The sequence below is a fragment of the Danio rerio genome, chromosome 6 (assembly GCF_049306965.1).
Source record: "Danio rerio strain Tuebingen ecotype United States chromosome 6, GRCz12tu, whole genome shotgun sequence".
In the NCBI taxonomy this organism is placed as follows: Eukaryota; Metazoa; Chordata; class Actinopteri; order Cypriniformes; family Danionidae; genus Danio; species Danio rerio.
Window position 1 is genome coordinate 7,221,633 of NC_133181.1, and position 17,743 is coordinate 7,239,375.

At 41.2% G+C, this 17,743-nt stretch overlaps 3 long non-coding RNA genes across 3 annotated transcripts in view; all 3 read right to left on the reverse strand.

The window, feature by feature from the left end:
- LOC110438668 (uncharacterized) overlaps positions 1 to 17,743 on the reverse strand; it is a 129,603-nt gene that overhangs the window by 28,362 nt on the left and 83,498 nt on the right. The gene's annotated exons all lie outside the window — the stretch shown is intronic.
- On the reverse strand, positions 2,545 to 10,185 carry LOC141375074 (uncharacterized). Its single transcript, XR_012382217.1, has 3 exons — positions 8,409 to 10,185; positions 6,415 to 7,508; positions 2,545 to 2,986 (listed from the first exon to the last, which is right to left on the reverse strand). It is a non-coding gene; the product is annotated as an uncharacterized lncRNA (long non-coding RNA).
- Positions 11,428 to 15,238, reverse strand: LOC141375075 (uncharacterized). Its single transcript, XR_012382218.1, has 3 exons — positions 14,675 to 15,238; positions 12,568 to 12,964; positions 11,428 to 12,047 (listed from the first exon to the last, which is right to left on the reverse strand). It is a non-coding gene; the product is annotated as an uncharacterized lncRNA (long non-coding RNA).

Below are 17,743 nucleotides of genomic sequence, written 5' to 3' on the forward strand. Positions count from 1 at the left end.
TAGCACCCTAGCTTTATGATATTTCTATTTTAGACACCGTTTCTATTTTTGCGACACATGTTTAGCTTGTGTCGCATGTTTTGGTGCACACTTCACATTTTTGATTTTTTTCGTGACATTTCTATTTCAGACACCGTTTCTATTTTTGCGACACATGTTTAGCTTGTGTCGCATGTTTTGCGTGCACTTCACATTTTCGATTTTTTTCATGACATTTAGATTTTAGACACCGTTTCTATGTTTGCGACACATGTTTAGCTTGTGTCGCATGTTTTGCGTGCACTTCACATTTTCGATTTTTTTCGTGACATTTAGATTTTAGACACCGTTTCTATTTCTGCAACACATGTTTAGCTTGCGTTGCATGTTTTGTGAAGGCACGGTGTAGTAAGGCACTTGACCAGCCAGTGCACACAGCAGCCTCCTGACCAATCAGAGCACCCCAAGCCACCCGGTCGATCAAGAGAGCACATCAGCTTTCAGATTAATCAGCGCACGTACGGCCCATGAAGAGCACATCAGCTTTCAGATTAATAAGCGCACGTACGGCCACCTGACCAACCAGAGGACCCAGGGTCCAACTGACCAGTCAGAGCACACAAGGCAACCTGACCGATCATAGCACCCTAGCTTTATGATATTTCTATTTTAGACACCGTTTCTATTTTTGCGACACATGTTTAGCTTGTGTCGCATGTTTTGGTGCACACTTCACATTTTTGATTTTTTTCGTGACATTTCTATTTTAGACACCGTTTCTATTTTTGCGACACATGTTTAGCTTGTGTCGCATGTTTTGCGTGCACTTCACATTTTCGATTTTTTTTATGACATTTCTATTTTAGACATTGTTTCTATTTTTGCGACACATGTTTAGCTTGTGTCGCATGTTTTGGTGCACACTTCACATTTTCAAATTTTTTTGTGACATTTCTATTTTAGACACCGTTTCTATTTCTGCAACACATGTTTAGCTTGCGTTGCATGTTTTGTGAAGGCACGGTGTAGTAAGGCACTTGACCAGCCAGTGCACACAGCAGCCTCCTGACCAATCAGAGCACCCCAAGCCACCCGGTCGATCAAGAGAGCACATCAGCTTTCAGATTAATCAGCGCACGTACGGCCCATGAAGAGCACATCAGCTTTCAGATTAATAAGCGCACGTACGGCCACCTGACCAACCAGAGGACCCAGGGTCCAACTGACCAGTCAGAGCACACAAGGCAACCTGACCGATCATAGCACCCTAACTTTATGATATTTCTATTTTAGACACCGTTTCTATTTTTGCGACACATGTTTAGCTTGTGTCGCATGTTTTGCGTGCACTTCACATTTTCGATTTTTTTCGTGACATTTCTATTTTAGACACCGTTTCTATGTCTGCGACACATGTTTAGCTTGTGTCACATGTTTTGCGTGCACTTCACATTTTCGATTTTTTCGTGACGTTTCTATTTTAGACACCGTTTCTATGTCTGTGACACATGTTTAGCTTGTGTCACATGTTTTGCGTGCACTTCACATTTTCGATTTTTTTCGTGACATTTCTATTTTAGACACCGTTTCTATTTTTGTGACACATGTTTAGCTTGTGTCGAATGTTTTGCGTGCACTTCACATTTTCGATTTTTTTCGTGACATTTCTATTTTAGACACCTTTTCTATGTCTGCGACACATGTTTAGCTTGTGTCGCATGTTTTGCGTGCACTTCACATTTTCGATTTTTTTTATGACATTTAGATTTTAGACACCGTTTCTATTTTTGCGACACATGTTTAGCTTGTGTCGCATGTTTTGCGTGCACTTCACATTTTCGATTTTTTTAATGACATTTCTATTTTAGACACGTTTCTATTTTTGCGACACATGTTTAGCTTGCGTCGCATGTTTTGTGAAGGCACGGTGTAGTAAGGCACTTGACCAGCCAGTGCACACAGCAGCCTCCTGACCAATCAGAGCACCCCAAGCCACCCGGTCGATCAAGAGAGCACATCAGCTTTCAGATTAATCAGCGCACGTACGGCCCATGAAGAGCACATCAGCTTTCAGATTAATAAGCGCACGTACGGCCACCTGACCAACCAGAGGACCCAGGGTCCAACTGACCAGTCAGAGCACACAAGGCAACCTGACCGATCATAGCACCCTAGCTTTATGATATTTCTATTTTAGACACCGTTTCTATTTTTGCGACACATGTTTAGCTTGTGTCGCATGTTTTGCGTGCACTTCACATTTTCGATTTTTTTCATGACATTTCTATTTTAGACACCGTTTCTATTTTTGCGACACATGTTTAGCTTGTGTCTCATGTTTTGGTGCACACTTCACATTTTTGATTTTTTTCGTGACATTTCTATTTTAGACACCGTTTCTATTTTTGCGACACATGTTTAGCTTGTGTCGCATGTTTTGCGTGCACTTCACATTTTCGATTTTTTTTCATGACATTTAGATTTTACACACCGTTTCTATTTTTGCGACACATGTTTAGCTTGTGTCGCATGTTTTGCGTGCACTTCACATTTTCGATTTTTTTTATGACATTTCTATTTTAGACATTGTTTCTATTTTTGCGACACATGTTTAGCTTGTGTCGCATGTTTTGGTGCACACTTCACATTTTCAAATTTTTTTGTGACATTTCTATTTTAGACACCGTTTCTATGTTTGCGACACATGTTTAGCTTGTGTCGCATGTTTTGCGTGCACTTCACATTTTCGATTTTTTTCGTGACATTTAGATTTTAGACACAGTTTCTATTTCTGCAACACATGTTTAGCTTGCGTTGCATGTTTTGTGAAGGCACGGTGTAGTAAGGCACTTGACCAGCCAGTGCACACAGCAGCCTCCTGACCAATCAGAGCACCCCAAGCCACCCGGTCGATCAAGAGAGCACATCAGCTTTCAGATTAATCAGCGCACGTACGGCCCATGAAGAGCACATCAGCTTTCAGATTAATAAGCGCACGTACGCCCACCTGACCAACCAGAGGACCCAGGGTCCAACTGAGCAGTCAGAGCACACAAGGCAACCTGACCGATCATAGCACCCTAGCTTTATGATATTTCTATTTTAGACACCGTTTCTATTTTTGCGACACATGTTTAGCTTGTGTCGCATGTTTTGCGTGCACTTCACATTTTCGATTTTTTTCGTGACATTTCTATTTTAGACACCGTTTCTATGTCTGCGACACATGTTTAGCTTGTGTCACATGTTTTGCGTGCACTTCACATTTTCGATTTTTTCGTGACGTTTCTATTTTAGACACCGTTTCTATGTCTGTGACACATGTTTAGCTTGTGTCACATGTTTTGCGTGCACTTCACATTTTCGTTTTTTTTCGTGACATTTCTATTTTAGACACCGTTTCTATGTCTGCGACACATGTTTAGCTTGTGTCGCATGTTTTGCGTGCACTTCACATTTTCGATTTTTTTTATGACATTTAGATTTTAGACACCGTTTCTATTTTTGCGACACATGTTTAGCTTGTGTCGCATGTTTTGCGTGCACTTCACATTTTTGATTTTTTTTATGACATTTCTATTTTAGACACGTTTCTATTTTTGCGACACATGTTTAGCTTGCGTCGCATGTTTTGTGAATGCACGGTGTAGTAAGGCACTTGACCAGCCAGTGCACACAGCAGCCTCCTGACCAATCAGAGCACCTCAAGCCACCCGGTCGATCAAGAGAGCACATCAGCTTTCAGATTAATCAGCGCACGTACGGCCCATGAAGAGCACATCAGCTTTCAGATTAATAAGCGCACGTACGGCCACCTGACCAACCAGAGGACCCAGGGTCCAACTGACCAGTCAGAGCACACAAGGCAACCTGACCGATCATAGCACCCTAGCTTTATGATATTTCTATTTTAGACACCGTTTCTATTTTTGCGACACATGTTTAGCTTGTGTCGCATGTTTTGCGTGCACTTCACATTTTCGATTTTTTTCGTGACATTTCTATTTTAGACACCGTTTCTATGTCTGCGACACATGTTTAGCTTGTGTCACATGTTTTGCGTGCACTTCACATTTTCGATTTTTTCGTGACGTTTCTATTTTAGACACCGTTTCTATGTCTGTGACACATGTTTAGGTTGTGTCACATGTTTTGCGTGCACTTCACATTTTCGTTTTTTTTCGTGACATTTCTATTTTAGACACCGTTTCTATGTCTGCGACACATGTTTAGCTTGTGTCGCATGTTTTGCGTGCACTTCACATTTTCGATTTTTTTTATGACATTTAGATTTTAGACACCGTTTCTATTTTTGCGACACATGTTTAGCTTGTGTCGCATGTTTTGCGTGCACTTCACATTTTTGATTTTTTTTATGACATTTCTATTTTAGACACGTTTCTATTTTTGCGACACATGTTTAGCTTGCGTCGCATGTTTTGTGAAGGCACGGTGTAGTAAGGCACTTGACCAGCCAGTGCACACAGCAGCCTCCTGACCAATCAGAGCACCCCAAGCCACCCGGTCGATCAAGAGAGCACATCAGCTTTCAGATTAATCAGCGCACGTACGGCCCATGAAGAGCACATCAGCTTTCAGATTAATAAGCGCACGTACGGCCACCTGACCAACCAGAGGACCCAGGGTCCAACTGACCAGTCAGAGCACACAAGGCAACCTGACCGATCATAGCACCCTAGCTTTATGATATTTCTATTTTAGACACCGTTTCTATTTTTGCGACATATGTTTAGCTTGTGTCGCATGTTTTGCGTGCACTTCACATTTTCGATTTTTTTCGTGACATTTCTATTTTAGACACCGTTTCTATGTCTGCGACACATGTTTAGCTTGTGTCACATGTTTTGCGTGCACTTCACATTTTCGATTTTTTCGTGACATTTCTATTTTAGACACCGTTTCTATGTCTGCGACACATGTTTAGCTTGTGTCACATGTTTTGCGTGCACTTCACATTTTCGATTTTTTTCGTGACATTTCTATTTTAGACACCGTTTCTATTTTTGCGACACATGTTTAGCTTGTGTCGAATGTTTTGCGTGCACTTCACATTTTCGATTTTTTTCGTGACATTTCTATTTTAGACACCGTTTCTATGTCTGCGACACATGTTTAGCTTGTGTCGCATGTTTTGCGTGCACTTCACATTTTCGATTTTTTTTATGACATTTAGATTTTAGACACCGTTTCTATTTTTGCGACACATGTTTAGCTTGTGTCGCATGTTTTGCGTGCACTTCACATTTTCGATTTTTTTCATGACATTTCTTTTTTAGACACCGTTTCTATTTTTGCGACACATGTTTAGCTTGTGTCGCATGTTTTGCGTGCACTTCACATTTTTGATTTTTTTTATGACATTTCTATTTTAGACACGTTTCTATTTTTGCGACACATGTTTAGCTTGCGTCGCATGTTTTGTGAAGGCACGGTGTAGTAAGGCACTTGACCAGCCAGTGCACACAGCAGCCTCCTGACCAATCAGAGCACCCCAAGCCACCCGGTCGATTAAGAGAGCACATCAGCTTTCAGATTAATCAGCGCACGTACGGCCCATGAAGAGCACATCAGCTTTCAGATTAATAAGCGCACGTACGGCCACCTGACCAACCAGAGAACCCAGGGTCCAACTGACCAGTCAGAGCACACAAGGCAACCTGACCGATCATAGCACCCTAGCTTTATGATATTTCTATTTTAGACACCGTTTCTATTTTTGCGACGCATGTTTAGCTTGTGTCGCATGTTTTGCGTGCACTTCACATTTTCGATTTTTTTCATGACATTTCTATTTTAGACACCGTTTCTATTTTTGCGACACATGTTTAGCTTGTGTCCCATGTTTTGGTGCACACTTCACATTTTTGATTTTTTTCGTGACATTTCTATTTTAGACACCGTTTCTATTTTTGCGACACATGTTTAGCTTGTGTCGCATGTTTTGGTGCACACTTCACATTTTTGATTTTTTTCGTGACATTTCTATTTTAGACACCGTTTCTATTTTTGCGACACATGTTTAGCTTGTGTCGCATGTTTTGCGTGCACTTCACATTTTCGATTTTTTTCATGACATTTAGATTTTACACACCGTTTCTGTTTTTGCGACACATGTTTAGCTTGTGTCGCATGTTTTGCGTGTACTTCACATTTTCGATTTTTTTTATGACATTTCTATTTTAGACATTGTTTCTATTTTTTCGACACATGTTTAGCTTGTGTCGCATGTTTTGTGAAGGCACGGTGTAGTAAGGCACTTGACCAGCCAGTGCACACAGCAGCCTCCTGACCAATCAGAGCACCCCAAGCCACCCGGTCGATCAAGAGAGCACATCAGCTTTCAGATTAATCAGCGCACGTACGGCCCATGAAGAGCACATCAGCTTTCAGATTAATAAGCGCACGTACGGCCACCTGACCAACCAGAGAACCCAGGGTCCAACTGACCAGTCAGAGCACACAAGGCAACCTGACCGATCATAGCACCCTAGCTTTATGATATTTCTATTTTAGACACCGTTTCTATTTTTGCGACGCATGTTTAGCTTGTGTCTCATGTTTTGCGTGCACTTCACATTTTCGATTTTTTTCATGACATTTCTATTTTAGACACCGTTTCTATTTTTGCGACACATGTTTAGCTTGTGTCGCATGTTTTGGTGCACACTTCACATTTTTGATTTTTTTCGTGACATTTCTATTTTAGACACCGTTTCTATTTTTGCGACACATGTTTAGCTTGTGTCGCATGTTTTGCGTGCACTTCACATTTTCGATTTTTTTCATGACATTTAGATTTTACACACCGTTTCTATTTTTGCGACACATGTTTAGCTTGTGTCGCATGTTTTGCGTGCACTTCACATTTTCGATTTTTTTTATGACATTTCTATTTTAGACATTGTTTCTATTTTTGCGACACATGTTTAGCTTGTGTCGCATGTTTTGTGAAGGCACGGTGTAGTAAGGCACTTGACCAGCCAGTGCACACAGCAGCCTCCTGACCAATCAGAGCACCCCAAGCCACCCGGTCGATCAAGAGAGCACATCAGCTTTCAGATTAATCAGCGCACGTACGGCCCATGAAGAGCACATCAGCTTTCAGATTAATAAGCGCACGTACGGCCACCTGAACAACCAGAGGACCCAGGGTCCAACTGACCAGTCAGAGCACACAAGGCAACCTGACCGATCATAGCACCCTAACTTTATGATATTTCTATTTTAGACACCGTTTCTATTTTTGCGACACATGTTTAGCTTGTGTCGCATGTTTTGCGTGCACTTCACATTTTCGATTTTTTTCATGACATTTCTATTTTAGACACCGTTTCTATTTTTGCGACACATGTTTAGCTTGTGTCGCATGTTTTGGTGCACACTTCACATTTTTGATTTTTTTCGTGACATTTCTATTTTAGACACCGTTTCTATTTTTGCGACACATGTTTAGCTTGTGTCGCATGTTTTGCGTGCACTTCACATTTTCGATTTTTTTCGTGACATTTCTATTTTAGACACCGTTTCTATGTCTGCGACACATGTTTAGCTTGTGTCACATGTTTTGCGTGCACTTCACATTTTCGATTTTTTCGTGACGTTTCTATTTTAGACACCGTTTCTATGTCTGTGACACATGTTTAGCTTGTGTCACATGTTTTGCGTGCACTTCACATTTTCGATTTTTTTCGTGACATTTCTATTTTAGACACCGTTTCTATTTTTGTGACACATGTTCAGCTTGTGTCGAATGTTTTGCGTGCACTTCACATTTTCGATTTTTTTCGTGACATTTCTATTTTAGACACCTTTTCTATGTCTGCGACACATGTTTAGCTTGTGTCGCATGTTTTGCGTGCACTTCACATTTTCGATTTTTTTTTTGACATTTAGATCTTAGACACCGTTTCTATTTTTGCGACACATGTTTAGCTTGTGTCGCATGTTTTGCGTGCACTTCACATTTTCGATTTTTTTAATGACATTTCTATTTTAGACACGTTTCTATTTTTGCGACACATGTTTAGCTTGCGTCGCATGTTTTGTGAAGGCACGGTGTAGTAAGGCACTTGACCAGCCAGTGCACACAGCAGCCTCCTGACCAATCAGAGCACCCCAAGCCACCCGGTCGATCAAGAGAGCACATCAGCTTTCAGATTAATCAGCGCACGTACGGCCCATGAAGAGCACATCAGCTTTCAGATTAATAAGCGCACGTACGGCCACCTGACCAACCAGAGGACCCAGGGTCCAACTGACCAGTCAGAGCACACAAGGCAACCTGACCGATCATAGCACCCTAGCTTTATGATATTTCTATTTTAGACACCGTTTCTATTTTTGCGACACATGTTTAGCTTGTGTCGCATGTTTTGCGTGCACTTCACATTTTCGATTTTTTTCATGACATTTCTATTTTAGACACCGTTTCTATTTTTGCGACACATGTTTAGCTTGTGTCTCATGTTTTGGTGCACACTTCACATTTTTGATTTTTTTCGTGACATTTCTATTTTAGACACCGTTTCTATTTTTGCGACACATGTTTAGCTTGTGTCGCATGTTTTGCGTGCACTTCACATTTTCGATTTTTTTTATGACATTTCTATTTTAGACATCGTTTCTATTTTTGCGACACATGTTTAGCTTGTGTCGCATGTTTTGGTGCACACTTCACATTTTCGAATTTTTTTGTGACATTTCTATTTTAGACACCGTTTCTATGTTTGCGACACATGTTTAGCTTGTGTCGCATGTTTTGCGTGCACTTCACATTTTCGATTTTTTTCGTGACATTTAGATTTTAGACACCGTTTCTATTTCTGCAACACATGTTTAGCTTGCGTTGCATGTTTTGTGAAGGCACGGTGTAGTAAGGCACTTGACCAGCCAGTGCACACAGCAGCCTCCTGACCAATCAGAGCACCCCAAGCCACGCGGTCGATCAAGAGAGCACATCAGCTTTCAGATTAATCAGCGCACGTACGGCCCATGAAGAGCACATCAGCTTTCAGATTAATAAGCGCACGTACGGCCACCTGACCAACCAGAGGACCCAGGGTCCAACTGACCAGTCAGAGCACACAAGGCAACCTGACCGATCATAGCACCCTAGCTTTATGATATTTCTATTTTAGACACCGTTTCTATTTTTGCGACACATGTTTAGCTTGTGTCGCATGTTTTGCGTGCACTTCACATTTTCGATTTTTTTCATGACATTTCTATTTTAGACACCGTTTCTATTTTTGCGACACATGTTTAGCTTGTGTCTCATGTTTTGGTGCACACTTCACATTTTTGATTTTTTTCGTGACATTTCTATTTTAGACACCGTTTCTATTTTTGCGACACATGTTTAGCTTGTGTCGCATGTTTTGCGTGCACTTCACATTTTCGATTTTTTTTATGACATTTCTATTTTAGACATCGTTTCTATTTTTGCGACACATGCTTAGCTTGTGTCGCATGTTTTGGTGCACACTTCACATTTTCGAATTTTTTTGTGACATTTCTATTTTAGACACCGTTTCTATGTTTGCGACACATGTTTAGCTTGTGTCGCATGTTTTGCGTGCACTTCACATTTTCGATTTTTTTCGTGACATTTAGATTTTAGACACCGTTTCTATTTCTGCAACACATGTTTAGCTTGCGTTGCATGTTTTGTGAAGGCACGGTGTAGTAAGGCACTTGACCAGCCAGTGCACACAGCAGCCTCCTGACCAATCAGAGCACCCCAAGCCACGCGGTCGATCAAGAGAGCACATCAGCTTTCAGATTAATCAGCGCACGTACGGCCCATGAAGAGCACATCAGCTTTCAGATTAATAAGCGCACGTACGGCCACCTGACCAACCAGAGGACCCAGGGTCCAACTGACCAGTCAGAGCACACAAGGCAACCTGACCGATCATAGCACCCTAGCTTTATGATATTTCTATTTTAGACACCGTTTCTATTTTTGCGACACATGTTTAGCTAGTGTCGCATGTTTTGCGTGCACTTCACATTTTCGATTTTTTTCGTGACATTTCTATTTTAGACACCGTTTCTATGTCTGCGACACATGTTTAGCTTGTGTCACATGTTTTGCGTGCACTTCACATTTTCGATTTTTTCGTGACGTTTCTATTTTAGACACCGTTTCTATGTCTGTGACACATGTTTAGCTTGTGTCACATGTTTTGCGTGCACTTCACATTTTCGATTTTTTTCGTGACATTTCTATTTTAGACACCGTTTCTATTTTTGTGACACATGTTTAGCTTGTGTCGAATGTTTTGCGTGCACTTCACATTTTCGATTTTTTTCGTGACATTTCTATTTTAGACACCTTTTCTATGTCTGCGACACATGTTTAGCTTGTGTCGCATGTTTTGCGTGCACTTCACATTTTCGATTTTTTTTATGACATTTAGATTTTAGACACCGTTTCTATTTTTGCGACACATGTTTAGCTTGTGTCGCATGTTTTGCGTGCACTTCACATTTTCGATTTTTTTAATGACATTTCTATTTTAGACACGTTTCTATTTTTGCGACACATGTTTAGCTTGCGTCGCATGTTTTGTGAAGGCACGGTGTAGTAAGGCACTTGACCAGCCAGTGTACACAGCAGCCTCCTGACCAATCAGAGCACCCCAAGCCACCCGGTCGATCAAGAGAGCACATCAGCTTTCAGATTAATCAGCGCACGTACGGCCCATGAAGAGCACATCAGCTTTCAGATTAATAAGCGCACGTACGGCCACCTGACCAACCAGAGGACCCAGGGTCCAACTGACCAGTCAGAGCACACAAGGCAACCTGACCGATCATAGCACCCTAGCTTTATGATATTTCTATTTTAGACACCGTTTCTATTTTTGCGACACATGTTTAGCTTGTGTCGCATGTTTTGCGTGCACTTCACATTTTCGATTTTTTTCATGACATTTCTATTTTAGACACCGTTTCTATTTTTGCGACACATGTTTAGCTTGTGTCCCATGTTTTGGTGCACACTTCACATTTTTGATTTTTTTCGTGACATTTCTATTTTAGACACCGTTTCTATTTTTGCGACACATGTTTAGCTTGTGTCGCATGTTTTGCGTGCACTTCACATTTTCGATTTTTTTTATGACATTTAGATTTTAGACACCGTTTCTATTTTTGCGACACATGTTTAGCTTGTGTCGCATGTTTTGCGTGCACTTCACATTTTCGATTTTTTTTATGACATTTCTATTTTAGACATCGTTTCTATTTTTGCGACACATGTTTAGCTTGTGTCGCATGTTTTGGTGCACACTTCACATTTTCGAATTTTTTTGTGACATTTCTATTTTAGACACCGTTTCTATGTTTGCGACACATGTTTAGCTTGTGTCGCATGTTTTGCGTGCACTTCACATTTTCGATTTTTTTTATGACATTTAGATTTTAGACACCGTTTCTATTTTTGCGACACATGTTTAGCTTGTGTCGCATGTTTTGCGTGCACTTCACATTTTCGATTTTTTTTGTGACATTTCTATTTTAGACACCGTTTCTATGTCTGCGACACATGTTTAGCTTGTGTCACATGTTTTGCGTGCACTTCACATTTTCGATTTTTTTTATGACATTTCTATTTTAGACATTGTTTCTATTTTTGCGACACATGTTTAGCTTGTGTCGCATGTTTTGGTGCACACTTCACATTTTCAAATTTTTTTGTGACATTTCTATTTTAGACACCGTTTCTATGTTTGCGACACATGTTTAGCTTGTGTCGCATGTTTTGCGTGCACTTCACATTTTCGATTTTTTTCGTGACATTTAGATTTTAGACACCGTTTCTATTTCTGCAACACATGTTTAGCTTGCGTTGCATGTTTTGTGAAGGCACGGTGTAGTAAGGCACTTGACCAGCCAGTGCACACAGCAGCCTCCTGACCAATCAGAGCACCCCAAGCCACCCGGTCGATCAAGAGAGCACATCAGCTTTCAGATTAATCAGCGCACGTACGGCCCATGAAGAGCACATCAGCTTTCAGATTAATAAGCGCACGTACGGCCACCTGACCAACCAGAGGACCCAGGGTCCAACTGACCAGTCAGAGCACACAAGGCAACCTGACCGATCATAGCACCCTAACTTTATGATATTTCTATTTTAGACACCGTTTCTATTTTTGCGACACATGTTTAGCTTGTGTCACATGTTTTGCGTGCACTTCACATTTTCGATTTTTTCGTGACATTTCTATTTTAGACACCGTTTCTATTTTTGCGACACATGTTTAGCTTGTGTCGCATGTTTTGCGTGCACTTCACATTTTCGATTTTTTTTATGACATTTCTATTTTAGACACGTTTCTATTTTTGCGACACATGTTTAGCTTGCGTCGCATGTTTTGTGAAGGCACGGTGTAGTAAGGCACTTGACCAGCCAGTGCACACAGCAGCCTCCTGACCAATCAGAGCACCCCAAGCCACCCGGTCGATCAAGAGAGCACATCAGCTTTCAGATTAATCAGCGCACGTACGGCCCATGAAGAGCACATCAGCTTTCAGATTAATAAGCGCACGTACGGCCACCTGACCAACCAGAGGACCCAGGGTCCAACTGACCAGTCAGAGCACACAAGGCAACCTGACCGATCATAGCACCCTAGCTTTATGATATTTCTATTTTAGACACCGTTTCTATTTTTGCGACACATGTTTAGCTTGTGTCGCATGTTTTGCGTGCACTTCACATTTTCGATTTTTTTCATGACATTTCTATTTTAGACACCGTTTCTATTTTTGCGACACATGTTTAGCTTGTGTCCCATGTTTTGGTGCACACTTCACATTTTTGATTTTTTTCGTGACATTTCTATTTTAGACACCGTTTCTATTTTTGCGACACATGTTTAGCTTGTGTCGCATGTTTTGCGTGCACTTCACATTTTCGATTTTTTTTATGACATTTAGATTTTAGACACCGTTTCTATTTTTGCGACACATGTTTAGCTTGTGTCGCATGTTTTGCGTGCACTTCACAATTTCGATTTTTTTTTATGACATTTCTATTTTAGACATCGTTTCTATTTTTGCGACACATGTTTAGCTTGTGTCGCATGTTTTGGTGCACACTTCACATTTTCGAATTTTTTTGTGACATTTCTATTTTAGACACCGTTTCTGTGTTTGCGACACATGTTTAGCTTGTGTCGCATGTTTTGCGTGCACTTCATATTTTCGATTTTTTTGTGACATTTAGATTTTAGACACCGTTTCTATTTCTGCAACACATGTTTAGCTTGCGTCGCATGTTTTGTGAAGGCACGGTGTAGTAAGGCACTTGACCAGCCAGTGCACACAGCAGCCTCCTGACCAATCAGAGCACCCAAGCCACCCGGTCGATCAAGAAAGCACATCAGCTTTCAGATTAATCAGCGCACGTACGGCCCATGAAGAGCACATCAGCTTTCAGATTAATAAGCGCACGTACGGCCACCTGACCAACCAGAGGACCCAGGGTCCAACTGACCAGTCAGAGCACACAAGGCAACCTGACCGATCATAGCACCCTAGCTTTATGATATTTCTATTTTAGACACCGTTTCTATTTTTGCGACACATGTTTAGCTTGTGTCGCATGTTTTGCGTGCACTTCACATTTTCGATTTTTTTCGTGACATTTCTATTTTAGACACCGTTTCTATGTCTGCGACACATGTTTAGCTTGTGTCACATGTTTTGCGTGCACTTCACATTTTCGATTTTTTCGTGACGTTTCTATTTTAGACACCGTTTCTATGTCTGTGACACATGTTTAGCTTGTGTCACATGTTTTGCGTGCACTTCACATTTTCGATTTTTTTCGTGACATTTCTATTTTAGACACCGTTTCTATTTTTGTGACACATGTTTAGCTTGTGTCGAATGTTTTGCGTGCACTTCACATTTTCGATTTTTTTCGTGACATTTCTATTTTAGACACCTTTTCTATGTCTGCGACACATGTTTAGCTTGTGTCGCATGTTTTGCGTGCACTTCACATTTTCGATTTTTTTTATGACATTTAGATTTTAGACACCGTTTCTATTTTTGCGACACATGTTTAGCTTGTGTCGCATGTTTTGCGTGCACTTCACATTTTCGATTTTTTTAATGACATTTCTATTTTAGACACGTTTCTATTTTTGCGACACATGTTTAGCTTGCGTCGCATGTTTTGTGAAGGCACGGTGTAGTAAGGCACTTGACCAGCCAGTGCACACAGCAGCCTCCTGACCAATCAGAGCACCCCAAGCCACCCGGTCGATCAAGAGAGCACATCAGCTTTCAGATTAATCAGCGCACGTACGGCCCATGAAGAGCACATCAGCTTTCAGATTAATAAGCGCACGTACGGCCACCTGACCAACCAGAGGACCCAGGGTCCAACTGACCAGTCAGAGCACACAAGGCAACCTGACCGATCATAGCACCCTAGCTTTATGATATTTCTATTTTAGACACCGTTTCTATTTTTGCGACACATGTTTAGCTTGTGTCGCATGTTTTGCGTGCACTTCACATTTTCGATTTTTTTCATGACATTTCTATTTTAGACACCGTTTCTATTTTTGCGACACATGTTTAGCTTGTGTCTCATGTTTTGGTGCACACTTCACATTTTTGATTTTTTTCGTGACATTTCTATTTTAGACACCGTTTCTATTTTTGCGACACATGTTTAGCTTGTGTCGCATGTTTTGCGTGCACTTCACATTTTCGATTTTTTTCATGACATTTAGATTTTAGACACCGTTTCTATTTTTGCGACACATGTTTAGCTTGTGTCGCATGTTTTGCGTGCACTTCACATTTTCGATTTTTTTTATGACATTTCTATTTTAGACATCGTTTCTATTTTTGCGACACATGTTTAGCTTGTGTCGCATGTTTTGGTGCACACTTCACATTTTCGAATTTTTTTGTGACATTTCTATTTTAGACACCGTTTCTATGTTTGCGACACATGTTTAGCTTGTGTCGCATGTTTTGCGTGCACTTCACATTTTCGATTTTTTTCGTGACATTTAGATTTTAGACACCGTTTCTATTTCTGCAACACATGTTTAGCTTGCGTTGCATGTTTTGTGAAGGCACGGTGTAGTAAGGCACTTGACCAGCCAGTGCACACAGCAGCCTCCTGACCAATCAGAGCACCCCAAGCCACCCGGTCGATCAAGAGAGCACATCAGCTTTCAGATTAATCAGCGCACGTACGGCCCATGAAGAGCACATCAGCTTTCAGATTAATAAGCGCACGTACGGCCACCTGACCAACCAGAGGACCCAGGGTCCAACTGACCAGTCAGAGCACACAAGGCAACCTGACCGATCATAGCACCCTAGCTTTATGATATTTCTATTTTAGACACCGTTTCTATTTTTGCGACACAAGTTTAGCTTGTGTCGCATGTTTTGCGTGCACTTCACATTTTCGATTTTTTTCGTGACATTTCTATTTTAGACACCGTTTCTATGTCTGCGACACGTTTAGCTTGTGTCACATGTTTTGCGTGCACTTCACATTTTCGATTTTTTTTATGACATTTAGATTTTAGACACCGTTTCTATTTTTGCGACACATGTTTAGCTTGCGTCGCATGTTTTGTGAAGGCACGGTGTAGTAAGGCACTTGACCAGCCAGTGCACACAGCAGCCTCCTGACCAATCAGAGCACCCCAAGCCACCCGGTCGATCAAGAGAGCACATCAGCTTTCAGATTAATCAGCGCACGTACGGCCCATGAAGAGCACATCAGCTTTCAGATTAATAAGCGCACGTACGGCCACCTGACCAACCAGAGGACCCAGGGTCCAACTGACCAGTCAGAGCACACAAGGCAACCTGACCGATCATAGCACCCTAACTTTATGATATTTCTATTTTAGACACCGTTTCTATTTTTGCGACACATGTTTAGCTTGTGTCGCATGTTTTGCGTGCACTTCACATTTTCGATTTTTTTTGTGACATTTCTATTTTAGACACCGTTTCTATGTCTGCGACACATGTTTAGCTTGTGTCACATGTTTTGCGTGCACTTCACATTTTCGATTTTTTTTATGACATTTCTATTTTAGACATTGTTTCTATTTTTGCGACACATGTTTAGCTTGTGTCGCATGTTTTGGTGCACACTTCACACTTTCAAATTTTTTTGTGACATTTCTATTTTAGACACCGTTTCTATGTTTGCGACACATGTTTAGCTTGTGTCGCATGTTTTGCGTGCACTTCACATTTTCGATTTTTTTCGTGACATTTAGATTTTAGACACCGTTTCTATTTCTGCAACACATGTTTAGCTTGCGTTGCATGTTTTGTGAAGGCACGGTGTAGTAAGGCACTTGACCAGCCAGTGCACACAGCAGCCTCCTGACCAATCAGAGCACCCCAAGCCACCCGGTCGATCAAGAGAGCACATCAGCTTTCAGATTAATCAGCGCACGTACGGCCCATGAAGAGCACATCAGCTTTCAGATTAATAAGCGCACGTACGGCCACCTGACCAACCAGAGGACCCAGGGTCCAACTGACCAGTCAGAGCACACAAGGCAACCTGACCGATCATAGCACCCTAACTTTATGATATTTCTATTTTAGACACCGTTTCTATTTTTGCGACACATGTTTAGCTTGTGTCGCATGTTTTGCGTGCACTTCACATTTTCGATTTTTTTTGTGACATTTCTATTTTAGACACCGTTTCTATGTGTGTGACACATGTTTAGCTTGTGTCACATGTTTTGCGTGCACTTCACATTTTCGTTTTTTTTCGTGACATTTCTATTTTAGACACCGTTTCTATTTTTGCCACACATGTTTAGCTTGTGTCGAATGTTTTGCGTGCACTTCACATTTTCGATTTTTTTCGTAACATTTCTATTTTAGACACCGTTTCTATGTCTGCGACACATGTTTAGCTTGTGTCACATGTTTTGCGTGCACTTCACATTTTCGATTTTTTCGTGACATTTCTATTTTAGACACCGTTTCTATGTCTGTGACACATGTTTAGCTTGTGTCACATGTTTTGCGTGCACTTCACATTTTCGTTTTTTTTCGTGACATTTCTATTTTAGACACCGTTTCTATTTTTGCCACACATGTTTAGCTTGTGTTGCATGTTTTGCGTGCACTTCACATTTTCGATTTTTTTTATGACATTTAGATTTTAGACACCGTTTCTTTTTTTGCGAAACATGTTTAGCTTGTGTCGCATGTTTTGCGTGCACTTCACATTTTCGATTTTTTTAATGACATTTCTATTTTAGACACGTTTCTATTTTTGCGACACATGTTTAGCTTGCGTCGCATGTTTTGTGAAGGCACGGTGTAGTAAGGCACTTGACCAGCCAGTGCACACAGCAGCCTCCTGACCAATCAGAGCACCCCAAGCCACCCGGTCGATCAAGAGAGCACATCAGCTTTCAGATTAATCAGCGCACGTACGGCCCATGAAGAGCACATCAGCTTTCAGATTAATAAGCGCACGTACGGCCACCTGACCAACCAGAGGACCCAGGGTCCAACTGACCAGTCAGAGCACACAAGGCAACCTGACCGATCATAGCACCCTAACTTTATGATATTTCTATTTTAGACACCGTTTCTATTTTTGCGACACATGTTTAGCTTGTGTCGCATGTTTTGCGTGCACTTCACATTTTCGATTTTTTTTATGACATTTCTATTTTAGACATCGTTTCTATTTTTGCGACACATG